Source organism: Vidua macroura, chromosome 11 (genome assembly GCF_024509145.1).
Source record: "Vidua macroura isolate BioBank_ID:100142 chromosome 11, ASM2450914v1, whole genome shotgun sequence".
Taxonomy (NCBI): domain Eukaryota; kingdom Metazoa; phylum Chordata; class Aves; order Passeriformes; family Viduidae; genus Vidua; species Vidua macroura.
Genome location: NC_071581.1, coordinates 713,486 through 729,702, shown reverse-complemented (window position 1 = coordinate 729,702; position 16,217 = coordinate 713,486). Strand labels below are relative to the sequence as shown.

Sequence of the window (16,217 nt, the reverse complement as noted above, 5' to 3'; positions counted from 1 at the left end):
GGGGTGCACTGCTCTGCATTTCTGGACATTTTGCTGCCGAGGACTCCAAAAGAAATGTGCATTCAGGGCATAACCCCTTCATTTCAGTTAAGGGAGGACTTTTTATTATCTCTAATGGGGATAAAAGTGATCTATGTTGAAAAAAGATATTTTGTGTCTGACAAAGGAATTGAAATCTTAAGAATCAGTTACAGAAACTTTCTCTTTGCTCCCTCCGCTGTCTTAGGAAACTGCTGCTTTTCGTTCTTTTCTTCTCTCTCCGACTTCCTTGTTTTCGCCCGGTCCGCTTTCCCGGAGCGCTGGCCAGGCGCTTCTGGGAGCCGCCGGCGAGAGAGAGAGGCAACAAACACCTTTGTGGGTTCGTCTGATACGGACAGAGCTGTTTAGAGAGCGTGATCAAGACCGGGATAAAGAGACTCAAGAGGTTGGACACTTGTTGTGCAGTCTAAAGTAGGTTGTATTTGCCCGATCGCCGCACGTACAAGTGACCACGATCAGGGGTCCAGACAAAGGTTTTATAGGGGAAAATAAGAGATAAGGTGAAACCAATAGAACAATGCCCAGTGTGAATACATTACAGGTAAAATCCAATGGGAATAACTCCAGGGGGAAGGATGAATGCACGTAAAAATACAGAATAGAAACTCCAGCTTTAGGTTTAGGAAACAGAAACTCCCATCTCAAATTCACAAAGCCTTTTTGCTCCGTTTGCGTAGCTGCACACTGCAACAGGAAACTGTGCTGAATTGGCTTTTCACATTGTGGGCAAGCCTGCACAGCCAATGGCACTGGAGGTGGGTCCCACAGCCAGGGCCTGTAAGGAACACAAGTAGCAGCAGTAAAATCTTTCTAAGCCAGTTCCTACAAAAGTGTCTCTTCAATATTCAACATCTCAACAGAAGGCATTGGCAACACTGAAATAGATGGGTTTATAAAACTGAGATCTAGAGATGAGCTATCTTCACTTGAATGCAGTAGTTGCATGGTATTGTAAAAGGAATCTTTTTTAAATCTTATTAAAATGCATAGTCCACATTTTTCTTACATGCTGTCATGGGAATATGGCACTTTGACTAAGAGTCAAACATGGCTTTGCAGAATAGAATTATGTTAAGAATTAAAAATAGTGATTATGAAGAAGAGTTTTAGAACATTTCAAAGCATGGACTCTCTGTGGTATGTATTTTTATACTGGCTTAATGTCTCAAGCAATAGAAGAATCATACTAAGGTAATACAAGCAATCTGAAATCCACTGCAAGCAGTTCTATTTTAACTCAGCAATTCACACCGAATTCTTTCACAGCACAGAGAATCAATTCAGGAAAATAAATATCCAAGGAGAAATATGGATTTAATTGTTATTGCTGTTACGTTGCTAAAATAAAACAGCCGTGATCACACACTCAGATAAAGCCATTGTTTAACAAATATTTTTATTAAACATCTCTGTAGTGGAGATGAGTCCAGCTCCCCAAGAGCAGAGCAGGCTGCTTCCCAGACCACCCATTGCTCCCGAGGTGAAAGAGCCCATCCAGCTGTAGGGGGGTGGGGGAACGGGATCAGACACACTGCACACCATGGCAGGCACGGAGCAGCTCCTGTTTGCTCACAGACGCGTTGAACTGCAACAACTGCAGCTTCACGTGCAAGGAAACAGGTCACAATCTTCTACCAAATCATGCATTTGACCACCAGTGATGGCAGCAATGGGGCTTCTTGGAAGGCGTGTCCCCAAAACTGGCAAGGACTGTGCAGCCCAGGGCAGAGAAGACTCAAGCACTGAGGTCAGCTGATTACAAGAGGCAGAGGGGGAAAGCAGGCACAGAGGGAGGTCAGAGGTACAGCAGGAGCAGTCGGGAAAATAAATTTGCCACGGGTATACAGTAAATAAACTGTGTGTCTGAGCTGGGAATAAAATCCAGAAGTCCTGATTCCTTGTCTCTGCTCTGCTGCCCCAGTCCTAATCAGATCCTCTCTCAAAATGACTTTCTAATATAAGACAGTCCAGGAGACGGAAACATTTCTCCTATCTACAAACCAAATGTAGCAAAAGGTATATAAAGGTTTCCCTTCAAACAGTCACTCCACCATTTCCGTTAGGGCCTCACAGACTTTGTTAATAAATACTGCACTTTTCCTCCATGCTGGCCATCAGATTTTCTGAGCTTGAAAAATGTATCATTCATCTCCTTCTGAACTGGTGTCAGGATATTTTCAAGAATTATTCTAATTTAAAATCCAGGTAATCTTCTACAGTTCTGACATCCAGCAGTCTGTGTTTCCTAGGGTTATTGATTGTTTGTTGTGGTTATCAGCTGAGTTGTAAAAGCAAAACATTTTCATGCACAACATTTATAAATCTCCAATACTGAATGAGATTTATATCACTTTTCTATTTCAGTAAAGTAATAAAGTCTCAGGCCAGAGAGAAAATAGATTAGGAAAGTATGAAGGCTCATATTAGTGAAATTTTCTACATTAAAAAACTACACCATCTAAAGCAGTACATAAGGAGACTGAAATTTGTGTAACTGCTTCTAGTCTTTAATTGTAAACATGCACTGTTTACCGTGGAATGTGCAGTGTGGTTTTTCCAAACATTTTTTTTTTTTTTTTTTTTTTGCAAACCAATTAAGCAGCTGGTCTTATCTAAGAATTCAAAGTCCAAGAAAAAAAAAAAAAATAGATTTAGGATGGGCATGGGCTTACTGAAAGCTAGCCATTGCAAAATGTGTTGATCAGTTTGTCTAATAACCCATCAGCCACTGAATACAAGTGCTGAGTTTTAATTGAAGGTTTTAGCAGGCACTAGGAACTTGGAGCCTATGGATCAGGTCTTCAGTGGTACAGATCAGAGCAGTTTTCCTGTAAACCACAATTATACAAGTTTGGAACTGGTGTAAATATTTTGCAGAATCACAGAATAGTCCGAGCTGGAAGGACCAGCAGGCATGACAGAATCACTGAATTCTGGAATGGTTCAGGTTGGAAGGGGCCACGGGCAGGGACCCCTTCCACTATCCCAGGGGGTGCTCCAAGCTGGGGCACTGCCAGGGATCCAGGGCTGCTCTGGCCACCCTGTGCCAGGGTCTCACCAAGCTTCGTTGTCACAAATTTCTTCCCAGTATCTCATCTACACCTACGCTCTGTCGGTAGGAATCCATTCCCCCGTGTCACAGGATCGCAGAATATTCTGAGTGGGAAGGGACCCACAAGGATCAGCAAGTCCAGCTCTGAAGCGAATGACCCATATAGGGTCCAAACCCACAACCTTGGCGTTATTAACGCCATGTTCCAACCAACTGAGCTAACGTCCTGCCGCTACACGCCCTTCCTTGGAAACGGCCCTTCTCCGTGTGATCATCCAGCTCCCGTCCCTGCCCCAGCAATCCCCCCTGAGCATCCCTGGCAGCGCTGTCCGAACGCTCTGGCAGCCTCGGGGCCGTGCCCATTCCCCGGGGAGCCTGGGCAGTGCCAGCACCCTCTGGGGGACGCAGGACCTCTCCCCGATGCCCGGGCTGAGCCGCAGGCGCTCGGCCGCCCGCGCCGCTCCCTTGGCCGGCGCTGCCCTCTCGCGGCACAGCCCGGGCTCGCTCGGCAGCGCCCGGGACCGAAGCGCCGCCGCACGGCACATCCAGCCGCCCGCGCCCGCCTTCCGGACGCGAAGAACTAATAGGAGATGAGTTTAGTTCAATTAAATGCGTTATCAGCGGTCATGCAGTGTTTCTGGAGGACCTTTAAAATGATCGCAGCAGTCTCAAGGCCGGCCACTCCGAACTGTAATAGAATGTAAACCTGTTTAACAACTCAGCTATGGAAACAGCAAAATCACGTCCTGAGAAAAGGAGTTACTGATTCAGTAGTTCTGGGAATAGATGCAAGGCCAGGAGCACCGTTGTTCTCTATGGACTGGCTGCTTTTACCAAGCTATCAGTGCTGATCTAATTAATTTCCAGTCTGTTTGTGTGGGCTACACTTAGTGGGTCTTTCAGCATTCCTATTATCTAGAGCAGGGCAAGAGATTGAAACCTGATTTGGTTTAAAATTAACACTTAATTTTAAAATGATGCACTTGGGGTTCCCATATGGAACAAATACATATACACCTAAACTTTTTTGTTCTTTCCTATGGGAGTATGTTCGCATAACTTACAACAGAGAAGCCATCCAAGGATGCCAGCTGGCTACATTCTATTTTCATTATTCAGCAATGACAAACGGCTGTTGTAGCATGAACATTTTACCTGTGAGTATTTTTTTTTCTTCAGAATGTGACAATAAAACAGGTGATTGTGGTGTGTGATTACTATCATGGTTCTGTGAAATTTACTGAGAAGCCTAAATTCATTTGAACCAATATGATCTGGGAAGTAGTTTCCAAATAGAGTAGGCAGAGACTTCTTAAACCAGCTTAAAGTTTAATGAAAGAGTAAACATGGGCTCTAAGCAATAATGTCACTGCTCATTTGTCACTCTAATATTCCCCATGCAGCCAAAACACAAAAGTAAGTCAGTGAGAAGAATTTTCTACAACCCTTTTCTGAAACAGAATTAAACAGGACTTTAGAACTGGGTTCAGTTCAGGTCAGATCTAAGAGCACAGTGCCTAAAGGAGACACAAAGATTTGCAAGTTCCAATGTACAGTTTCTAGAAATGTGAGTAATAGGGAATCAAACCTTCCTCAAGTAAAAAAAATCAGGGAGTTATAAAATTTACACAGCAAACCTGGCCTTCTAATATCCAGAACCAAAGCAAATATATTCCACGTGAGAATATTTTCAAGTGGCCTGTTCAGAGAGCAGGAAGGAAAAATCCAAGAAGGAGTAATGCCAAGAAGGAGTAATCTCTAGCCAAGGTTTTCCTATACAGAGATTAAATACACCAAAAAGTCCATCATACAGAGAAGAACAGGGTATTTTGAAACAGGGCACAGCTAAGCTGTGAGCTACAGATCACATGAGATATGCATACAGTATTTATTTTTTCACTATAATTTCAGACACTGTGCTCAGTTTGACTGCTGAAAATGGTAAAGTGAGAGTAGTGTCAATAATTAATGCCTTGATTAGAAAGAGGCTTTAAACAAGTAGCTGCATTCAAGCTGTTGATTTTAGCAAAACTAGGCTAAACTCTGTTTAAATGTGGAAAACTACATGAGAATCAACCAACAAATGTGTCAGCTAGAAAGGCCCACCTTACTCTAGGAATTAGAAAAGCAAGGCTTTTCTCAGGATATGGAGCTCACAGGCGTATAGGAAATACAGTAGGGAATTCATTGAAGGAAGGTTCTGCTGACTACATCAAATAGGGGTCAGGTAGCCTCAAGGCACTAACAGTTCCCAAGAGAACTAGTATTTAATGTCTCACTTAAGATGTGGATATGCCCATTAATCCACTGGAACAGATTTTCTACATTATCCCAAGTGTCACCAGCCACAACCTGAAGAGCAACTGTGAGGCTACAAAGAAACAAGAAAAATCTCCTCTCATTAGCTACTGTGCTCCCTCACCAAGAGAACACTAAACTAGTTGAATTAATAAAATATACTCCATCTAGTAAGAACATCCTGTAATATGTTGCATGCAAGCTGGTTTTAGCTCATTTTGCAAGTAGGATTAATTTTTAGAACTTTCAGGCTTTCATGTTAATCCCAGATAATAGTGCAGCTTTGTAGATTAATCAGATTACAGGAAATGTCAGCATGATTTGATTTTAAATGATGTGAAGCATGTTACTGGAACTATCACCCTCTCGTTTTATGAAAGGATGACCTGGAAGAATGATCGACAGGGTTCACCACATCTCAACAGCTGCAGACTTCTCCTTCAAGATCCTTTTAAAAACGGGCTTTGTCTGCTTTATTTTCTGACAGCAAGTTATAACATGAATTTTTAAAAGACATGGACTTCATCACAACAATGGATTGTGTAAACACTCTGTAAGAAAATGGTATACAACCTTACCTTTTACACATACACCACTGATTTACCACCGGCTACAACCAAATATCTGATGTGTGTTTGCAGTTAAAAACCCCACCTCAGATTCTACATAGTCCTTCCCATTAATTTGACTCATGAGCTTCTCTTTTGCATCTCCCTCCTTCCCCACATCTTTATTCTCATTGGTTACAGCAAGGCTCAAACTCATTTTATTTCTGGTTAATCTGATTAGGTAAGAACCTGGGATCGTGATGTCAGTACATAAGCAGAAGGAAGTAATGCTTCCTGCAGGAAAGATGGCAGTTTTGACCTTCTAGAAGCAAGTCATGGTCTGACTGAAAGATTAAAATAGAGCAAGCCAAACTGCAGTAGTAACACCAACTCATTCTGCAAGAGCATCCTTCAAAGAGGGATTATGGCTCATGGACTGCAGGTAAGAAAGCATAAAGTCCTTGTGTTTGGTTATTTGCCTGAAGGGAGCTTTGGCTGGGGGGGGAAAGGTCAGCTTCAGCAAAAATAGCAGAACATTAGAAACACTGGCTAATGAAAGGCTTTGGTTCTTATATTTGCTCAGCAGAAAAGATGGCTTTCAGAGCAGAGGCGTCTGGATAGACTCACTTTTCTACAAAGGCATGACATTATTTGACTTTAGCATACCTATATTCACATTCTTTCATTCTGTGCTGATGGAACAATAGTTATTGATTTCTCTACTGTACAAAATTGCTCTACTTAGTTTTGTTGTTTTTTCCCACTTAAACTCAGAAACTTACATCAGTAATTGGACAGATGAGACTGAAACTAAATGAGACAACTAATTCTTCAAGTTATAAACTCATTATTTAAGAATTTAATGATTTTGTATGATAGTTGAGTAGATTGCTTTATTATTATGGGCTGTCACTGTATTATTCAGTATATGCCAAGGCAATATTCAACAATGCAAAGGCTTTAATGAGCCTGTAAGGCAGGTTGCCGTGGTGATGTGGTGCTCAAACGGATGCAATCCTTAAAGTTCTGGTTTTGAACTTTTCATTAGGCTTTAAAAAATGCTTCACACAGAGGCTATTGTTGTAGAAGATCTTGTTTGTACCCAAGATTCTCAATGAACAGAGTTGTTAAACCAAGTAACAGCTATAAAGCTGCACTGCTGGAGTAGCTTTAAGCAGTAATGACTGTGCACACCTATATGCCTCAAGATTACCTTTATTTCACAGTTACATCCACACAGACAAACTCATCCCTCACTTGAGTTGAAGCAGTTGTGCTGTCACTAATCAAGTGCAGCAGGAAGCTCAGCTTTGGCAAAAGGCTGATCTTTAACTTGCTGTGCAGAAGAAATGCTGTGCATTTATAAATGCAAAAGCAGACTGTAAAGCTGAAGTCCATTAAATACTGCAATCAGTATCACAATTAGGCAAAAGAAGCTGCTCAAATTGCAGGGGGCATTATCACTGCTTTTAAGCTGCCGTTAAGTAGAATGCAATAGACATGGGAATCTTGGAGACAAAATAAACCAAAACCCAACAACAAAACAAACAGCACCTTTTTATACTGGCGTCAGTGACTATCCTTAAAGGTGCTTTTTTTTGATACTTCAAATGATAATGATGTTTATGTGTACCAGTAGTCTCAAATAATCATTGTCTTTAACCAATGCTTCTATTTAAGTCAGAATCTCATACCCTGCCTGTGTATTCATCACTAGCAGCCTCCCAGAGGGAGAAATTCGAGCTGTACAGATGGGTTAATCGAACATCAAGCCATGAGCAGCTCTGCACTCACTAAGGCTGCTCTTGGTGCTGTGGCACAGCCCGACCCAGCCAATCCCGGTGTCACTGCCAGCGTCTCTCCACAGCCAATGAGGCAGGAACAAACCCGATCTAAAACCAATGCTGTACTTATGCTTTCACTTCACTGACTTCAGCCACGAAGAAAATAGTAACTAAACCAGGCAGAACAGAACTGCTGCCACCCACCCAGGGCTCAGCTGCGAGGTCATTCTGCATGGTCTTGGACCATTAGGGCCAATCAATTTTGAGTACTTGCAGAATATGCTTAGTCCAGCCAGGATCAGCTTCTATATCCATTGCCTTGTGCTACTACAATCTGTTTTCTGAAATTTCCTTTAACACCTGTCTCTAGTTTTATCTTTAAATGCAGGAAGCTATTTGTGGCCAATTTAAAATAAATGGCAGTAATTGGTTATTTCATTTTTGGCTGCCATGAGTTTTGCAAGTGATAACCTACTACTGTTTCATACAGTCCATTTTCTTTTCTTCCTAAGCACTTATCTCTCCTATGCCAAAGAAAAGGAGAATTAAAAACAATTCATCTGTCTAAAGAGTTTGCAGGTGTTAACTTGTGGTTAGCAATACTTTATGCTATTACTGCCGAATCCACAGCTCTGAGCTTTTAGCAAGATGCTTTACTGAGTTCTGTGGAAGGTAACTGGTATGTACATAACCTATTTTTCACCGTTGAAGCTTTGAGCCAGCTCTGAATTTTTCTTTCAGTTAATTCTGTATTTTTAACAACAGCAGGGCAGTATCAGGTGTGACAAAATCTCATGAATTTGAGGGTGTTTTCCTAATTTATTTCTAGAACTTATATATTAATCTTACTCACAATTCTTTCTACTTCCTTATATGTTGCCTTGCCTGGTTTTGTACCACCACTTAATAAATGAACAAAGCATCCATCAAGGTCTTGAAGGGAGGTAGAATCCAAAGACACCAATCTGTCTGGGGCCAGAAGAGAAACCCAAATGGAGATTATGGCTCTTCTAGACATGCAGACATCTCTGGGTGCAACAGCCTGAAACCAGCATGTTGAATAAAGAACTGTAACCCAAAATCCTGGAGGCAAAAGGGTTAAGGTCCAGATCTGTGGGATGTAGCCCTGGCCAGTCCCCAGCCATGATGAAGAACACTGCTCCAGGGCAAACAGCATAACTGCTTCCCACCTGTGGGCACCCTCTGCAGCTTCCCCTCCTCCCACTGCCATCCCAAAGCTTCTCCTTTGGGGTGAGCCATCTCCCTTGTCCTCTGAGACAGCTAATGGTTGGAATGTCAAAAGTTCAGCTGTGAATTCACTCTTAGGAGGCAGAGCTTTCTCTTTTACACAGTGGAAAATGATGATCAAGGTAGAGCAGCACCTCAAAGTCACATGCTGACCTGTAATCTCAATCTCCTTGACTTACATTTTAATTTTCACTTATCTACCACATGAGCAAGCTACTGAGCTCTGCAGAACAGCAAATGGAACAAGAGGGGGGGTTGTTATTGCTTTGGGTGGCTTTTTAAAGGAGTTGATGATGGCCAATAATTTATTTCATAATGACTGGGGCAAAGTACTTGTTTATCCATTCACAACTCCATTCACAACTCAGCCACCAGCTCCTGAGTTATCAGATTGTGAACAGTTCTAGCAGAAAGATCAAAAACTCTCAGAAATAGTTTTATTTTGACATATTATTGGGGTGGAGGAATTTTTTCTTCACACTATCAGAGACTGGAAGCTTTTCCTTGTACGGCTTTGTTGCTAGTTTTAGACTTACTTCCCTTTCCCTTGCAGATAAGAGATGAGGAAAGCGGCTACAACAAAAATCTGTTTTGCATTCCAAAGCATTATGAAGAAGATTTAGAAAGAGTCTTCATTCCTCATGGACTCATCCTGGACAGGTATGAGGGTAAACAGAAAAGATTAGGGACAGTGGTGCCAATTTTTGTCCCTCCAAATGAAAAGACTGAGGTCCTTGCCCTGTGCAGCCCATGAGAAACATGGAAACCCTGCAGCCTAACACTTCTGTCCTAAAGTCTAGTGCAAGAGGGAGTTTATGGAGAGGATTCCTCCACAAGCCCAGTTAAGCTTCCATGTTCCCTCAAGTATCTTTAAAACTACCTATCCCGCAATATTAAGGTTTATGGGTTAAATCAGCTTGTGCTGCGCAAATATGTAACTAACTTTCCTATGACTTGCTGTGGTCACAATTTGCTAGCTATAAAAACATAACAGCAAGATGAAAATTTTTACAATTTTTACTTGAACATTGCTTAATATATGGACAAACAACTAGATATACAGAACACTTTCCAGAATTCCTTCTATTTTTTTTTTTTTTTTTTCTCACAGGACAGAACATTTGGCTAGAGATATCATGCAGGACATGGGAAGTCATCACATTGTTGCACTATGTGTCCTTAAAGGAGGCTATAAATTCTTTGCTGATTTGCTGGACCATGTAAAAGCACTAAATCAAAATGGTGATAAATCTGTGCCTGTTACCGTGGATTTTGTCAGAATAAAAAGCTACTGTGTAAGCAACTTTCTTTTCTTTGGAAAATTGACTCTCTCCATAGACTGGCATTCTAAATACTGGTAGTTTGAGTTTATGTATATAAAAATTGAGTTGATGCATACATCCTGTTCAAATTACATACTAAAAAGGAACTGATTTACTGATCTTCCCCAAAGGGTGGATATTACACATTCACTGGAACAAACATATAGCAGAACACTCAACAGGACAAAGCCAGGGGCAGATCTCATACTCCCTCCTCTTGCAAAAAGCAAGAGCAGCACACCTTTCAAACAAATACAGGATAACACTTTTGGGCATGTTTATGTGACTTCCATCTCTTCTTTCTCCTTCTAGAATGATTCACCTGCAGAAAAAAATCAGTTTTGTTGGAGAGGAACTGTCTGCACTAAATGGGAAGGTATGAATTAGCATCTTCACCTTTTAAAGGGAAACAACTGGTCTTGTGTATTTTCCAGGAAATCCATCTTTATTAAGATTTTGATACTGCATACTTCCAGCCACTTAACACTGATTTAAAATGTTGGGCTTTGAAACAGTGAATAATTCCCACTGATCTCAGTGGAAACTTGAAGTGATCAGTAATGGCTGCTCCCAAAGATCCTATTCCCCATTTAATCTCAGAATGCCCAGAAGTGAACCATCCTAAACTGACTCATTCAGTGTGGCTCTAGAATACAAGTGCTTTACATAGAGCAATATCTACATCTGACATAGCTGCATTTATCACCACATTTTAAGCTTTCATAAATACTTACAGAAAGGCTCTTCGGAAAGCGCCAAAGTAAAGTCAGTAGTAAAAATGACAATCTCCTCTGAAAATCAGTGCAACTTCCTTGTAACTGAGGGTTTTAGTGTGCTTTTCTTGTCTGTATAATGTGCTGAAAATTGGCATTTAAGTATTTTCTTTTCTTTCCTTCTTTCCCTATGTAATCTCTTCCAGAATGTGTTAGTAGTAGAGGTAAGTAATGACTGAACGAGGGGTGGAATGACATGGATTTTTTTCTCCCTTCTTTTCAAATTAATACATATGACATATAAAATAATAATTAATTATGTTACTGGGCTGCCAGGTTGTCATGCTCTAATTTAATCCACTGACAGTCTGGTTTTCCTTTCAGACTTGAAGGATAATTTTTTTTTTTTTTATCTCTTTCAGGACATTATTGAGACTGGGAGAACAATGAAAGCACTGCTTTCAAAAATAAAAGACAAGAAACCAAGGATGGTAAAAGTTGTAAGGTACAAGGATATAGCCACTAACTAACATATTCAACTCATTTGAGTGAATAGTCAATGTATGCTGACAGGTGCTTGTTTGGCTTGAAGTTTGGGGGGGAGGAAGCAAATGCAGGAAGTAATCCTTATCTAGCTGCTGAAAAATTAAGTGTTTTTTAAACTGGGAAATTTACCTGTGCACTACCATCTTCAACGCTCAAATTAATAAAAAAAGGTTTTACGGTTCTTTCCGTGTAGTCCATAAAGTCTCATGGATTCTGTTTCTTACTTTATGTTTGAAGGAAATTAATCTCTTTCCATAGGTTTTCTAACACCACCTCCAGTTCTCTCAATACTAGAATGACAACACTCAGAATATTTCTTAATATACCGTAGAAGTTTCCAGAATCTAAGAGTCTGACAGCACTTGGAAGATGACTTCATGTAGCATTTTAGATCTGCTTTTAGTCGATCTCTAAAAGGAATTTTGTGGAATATCCCTGCTTCTGTCAAGTAACCGCAATGCTTTATAAAAACAGTTGAATTAAGCATCAGTTATTCAGACAGTCCTTCTAGTGACTGTCCAGGAGGTTCTCAATTTCTTCTGAAGTGCACAGGCAAACCAAGAATAGAAATGATTTTGCAGAAGAAATTGTCCTTTTCTCCCTCCCTCCCTCCCTCCCTCCCACCCCACTAAAATCATTACCAGCCACTTGGACATGCTTCCCCCTCTGTGCTATTCTAGTGTCCTGAGACATTGCTGCATGGAAGGGGAAAGATCAGAGACACAGGATTGAAGGGAACTGAATACAAAGTCGAGCCACTTGGACATAAAGAATGAACCTAGATCAGAGCCTTTGCTTCTCCCTCCACTATGAGGCTGAACACTACTTCTTTCTGTGCAATAATCTCACTGTTTTAATTTAAGTGCATGATTTTAGAATCTTAATGGGGAGACATGGCAGAATGGAAGTTTACAACTTCGAGCGAGACATATTTTAAAAACCAACCTTCTCTGCTCTGCCTTACAGCCTGCTCGTTAAAAGGACACGTCAGAGTCCAGGTTACAGACCAGACTGTAAGTATCATGTTTTTCTAGTATTTTTTTCCTGTATTTTCCAAAGCACAGTCTTGTAATTTCACTTCAGGCAGCACATCTGACAAATGGCACATAAGTTTCATGAAGGCCAAGAGAAATGGGGAGAAACTACATAACAGCTTGTGATCTAATGACTAGCTACACCATCCTGAGGCCTCATGACCACCTTCTTTATTTCCTGAGCGCAGATTTAGTTACTTGATATACAAATTTAACTATTCAGATAGCAAAAACAGAATTAAACCTTAATTGTGTTTTGCTCTGCTTTGACCCCAGAGGGCATTTGTTTTGACATTTGGCATTATTAAACTTGCCTTGTTTCCAAACTGAAAAGTCCTACTGAATCAAAGTTCATCTCCTTTCACTCAAGTAAAATCTCACTCCTTTTCTCCTCTCCCAGGACTAACTCATAACTAGGTTTTAAACAATTATTTTGTTAATAAAAATCATTCTCTTAACACCTTAATTATATTACTGATTGACGGGAATGGTTTAGATTCTACCATCTGTCATCAATTTGCAGCTCGGATTCTTAAGGAAGCACCCTGAAAGAGATGACGCCTATTTCTCTTAGCTCAAGTATGTGTTGAATACCAACTGTGCACTTAAAAGCTATTTACACCACTGAAGTATAAAAAGAACTGTATTTTCTTACAGATACAGGCTTTGAAATTCCAGATAAATTTGTGGTTGGATACGCTCTTGACTAGAATGAATACTTCAGAGATTTAAATGTAAGTACATGCACATTCCTCCACTGCCAGGTATCAGGTACCTACCTACCACAGGTACCCAGCAAGAATATTTGCTTCTACTCAGAGCTTCTCAACAATTAAAAAACCTTCAATTCCAGCTATAAACTTCCATTAAAAGAGCAAAACCATTTTTAAGGTGACGACTTGGTAATGCAATGTAGGTGCATAAGAAATGTTTGTGCTTCACCTTTTTATAATTCTACTCCACAAGTCTCATGGCTCAGCCATGCTGCAGGACATTCTGAACCCCCAGGATGGTGAGCAGCATACAATCTGCGGCCCAAACTGAAAAGAAAATAATTTGTAATTTGACTTTAATTGGATATTTGTCTGTCTTCGTTCAATCCTATGTTGCTCTTCTGTCACCAAGTCTTTAAAGTGGCTGTGCAGGGGCTCCGTGTGAAGGTTTTCCATATACTTACAGATAACATGTCTGTAAGATCTCTCTTCCCTTATTCTAGTACAGCTTCCTTAGGCTGCACAGAGTAGTAGACTTGGAAACATCACAAACGAATAGGATTGTCAAATGTACTTCCTTAATTCTGGTTAACTCGGAAAGTTTTTCACTTCTAAGTCTTCTTACTAAGACAAGCCAATTCTGCTGAAGACACAAACAATCTGTGCTATTGCTCAGCAGCATGAAGGCAAATGCAGTAATTTAACAAACCAAGTTCTTCAGGAAATATCAAGAACTTGGCTTTCTATATGGGTTTTTATATGATGCCTTGTGTAGGCTGACCTGGAACAGAGGCTGGACAGAGCTAAAGAATAAAGTAGGGACTTGCTAAAAGGCCTCAATGGATCCACCTCGGGCAGCACAAGAGCCCAGCCAGGGCTGCACCCAAGATAGACCCAAAACAGTCACAAAACGCACAACCGGTCACAAGGTCTCTCGCTTTGATCAGTTCTGGCCCATCTGCATATTGGAGTTAATTGTCCAATTCCAGCTTTAGCCCATGAAGTCCCACCCTTCTTGTTTTTCTCTCCTCAGTCCACGTTGTTTATGCTCTTGGCCTGGGATTTGGATCAGTTGCCCTTGGTCCCCAGCTAGAGAAGGAATTGTTTTGTCTGCCTGCTCTGTGCAGAGAGCTCACCATCCCCTAATATGAAGCCCAGACCCACACACTAAAGCAGCACAGAATCTGAAAAATGTAAAACCTAAAACCTAAGAAATCATATATATTACAAACTTGGAAAGAATATTGAAATATCAAGTTTACTGTAAGCGGGAAACTTGCAACAATTCTGGTTCTAGTGTGTTTTTATTACAGTGCTAGGAATACAACTGAAAATCAGTCTTGCATTTCATTTGAAGATGGATGTTGATAAATACTGTACATTTTTCTTTTAGCACATCTGTATTGTGAAAGAGAATGCCAAAGAAAAATACAGGATGTAATAACGTCAGTCTTCTGGAGCACTGATTCCTGGCTGCAGATTAGGTGATAAACCATGACACCAGGAAATGACTTCTGCTACTTGTGTGTCCCTAAGAAGAACGAGAAGCTAAATGTCAGCGCCCGGGAGCTGCAGCTGGCAGATTGCCATGGGGCGATGCGCTGAACAGGATCTGTTCAGAGCCGGGCTTTTCCCGATGTGGAGCAGCCTGGAGCTGGGGCCGAGGCTCCGGCGATATCGAGCGCTGCCGCCGGGGCCGTCCCGTTCCGGGCCCGGGAGCGAATTGCTGCCGCTGTGCCCGGGGACCGCGGGGGCACCAGGGCTGGAACAGGCAGACCGAGGGCGGCTCGAGGGGGCACCGAGGCGGGATGGAGCGGGGACCGAGGCCCGCCCGGCCGCAGCGTCCCGGCCCCGGCCCGGCCTCACAATCGGGTGCCGCGGCTGCCGGGTAACCGCGAGCCGCCGTCTGTGACGGCGCTGCGGCCTCAGCTGCCCAGAGCTCGCTCCCGGCTGGTTGTTCGCAGCCCCGGCGCGTTCAGGCGGCTGCACTCGGCGATTCGCCACGCGAATTGTTCGCGGAGCATTGGTCTCTGCGAGCGAGTCCAGTGGATTCGCGGAGAATTGGTCTTTGCGAGGACTCCTGAATTCCGGTGGAAGGTAAAGACTGACTCAAGCTGTACTTTCTGGTTTTGCCACGTCTGTGCTCTAAAAGAGAATGTCAAAGGGAAATACAGGATGGGATAATGCCAGTCTTCAGTTCAGTGGCATGTCCAGCTGAGTGGATGAACAAGATATAGTCTACTGATGGTGCTTTTTAATCAACATTTCCTAAATATACTAGTCTATACTTTTTTTTTCCTATAATATTTACTTAAACGGTTTAAAGGTGAATGAGTTCTGTTCAAGTTTCAGTGCGTTTTTATGATCTGGTTATTAAAATTATTAAAGGAGATGCCCCTGAATTAAGGTGCAAAATGAGATCATATGTCAAAGTTGATAGTCTGGATTTTATGTAACAATAATTGTGAAGAGAGAGAGGAGAAAGAAAAGAAGAGGAAGAGAGAGAGAAAGAAATAGAAAAAGGAGTGGGGAGGGAGGGGGCTGGAAAGAGGGGAAGAAAGAGAGTGACAGAGACAGATTTAGTAGAAAACATCACCATTCCATGGATCCCACCCAACCCACGAAATCCTCTTCTGGTCTTCTCTGTGGTGAGGTCCCACAGAATGTAAGACTCCAGGGGATTAATGCAGATTTGGGCAAGGTGGGACTGCCCAGGTACCTCCCTGGGGTGGGGCAAGTTGGACTCTGTCTCTTGCTCCTTTTCAATAATATCAAATCTTGAGCACCAGTATATCCTTGGAGTCTGCCGTGAATTGGGTTCTGGATTTTCAGGTCTGTTGTGTTACGTGGCATGCCATGCAGTCATCTGGTGCAAGGCCTCAGGCATGGGTCTGGGGGCACTTTGGAGGTCTTTGATGGG

General features: G+C 41.9%; 1 protein-coding gene and 1 pseudogene across 1 annotated transcript in view; both read left to right on the top strand.

Annotated features, from left to right (window-relative positions):
• LOC128812981 (hydrocephalus-inducing protein-like) overlaps positions 1 to 16,217 on the top strand; it is an 85,085-nt gene that overhangs the window by 16,978 nt on the left and 51,890 nt on the right. The window lies entirely within an intron of this gene.
• On the top strand, positions 6,362 to 14,738 carry LOC128812570 (hypoxanthine-guanine phosphoribosyltransferase-like; annotated as a pseudogene).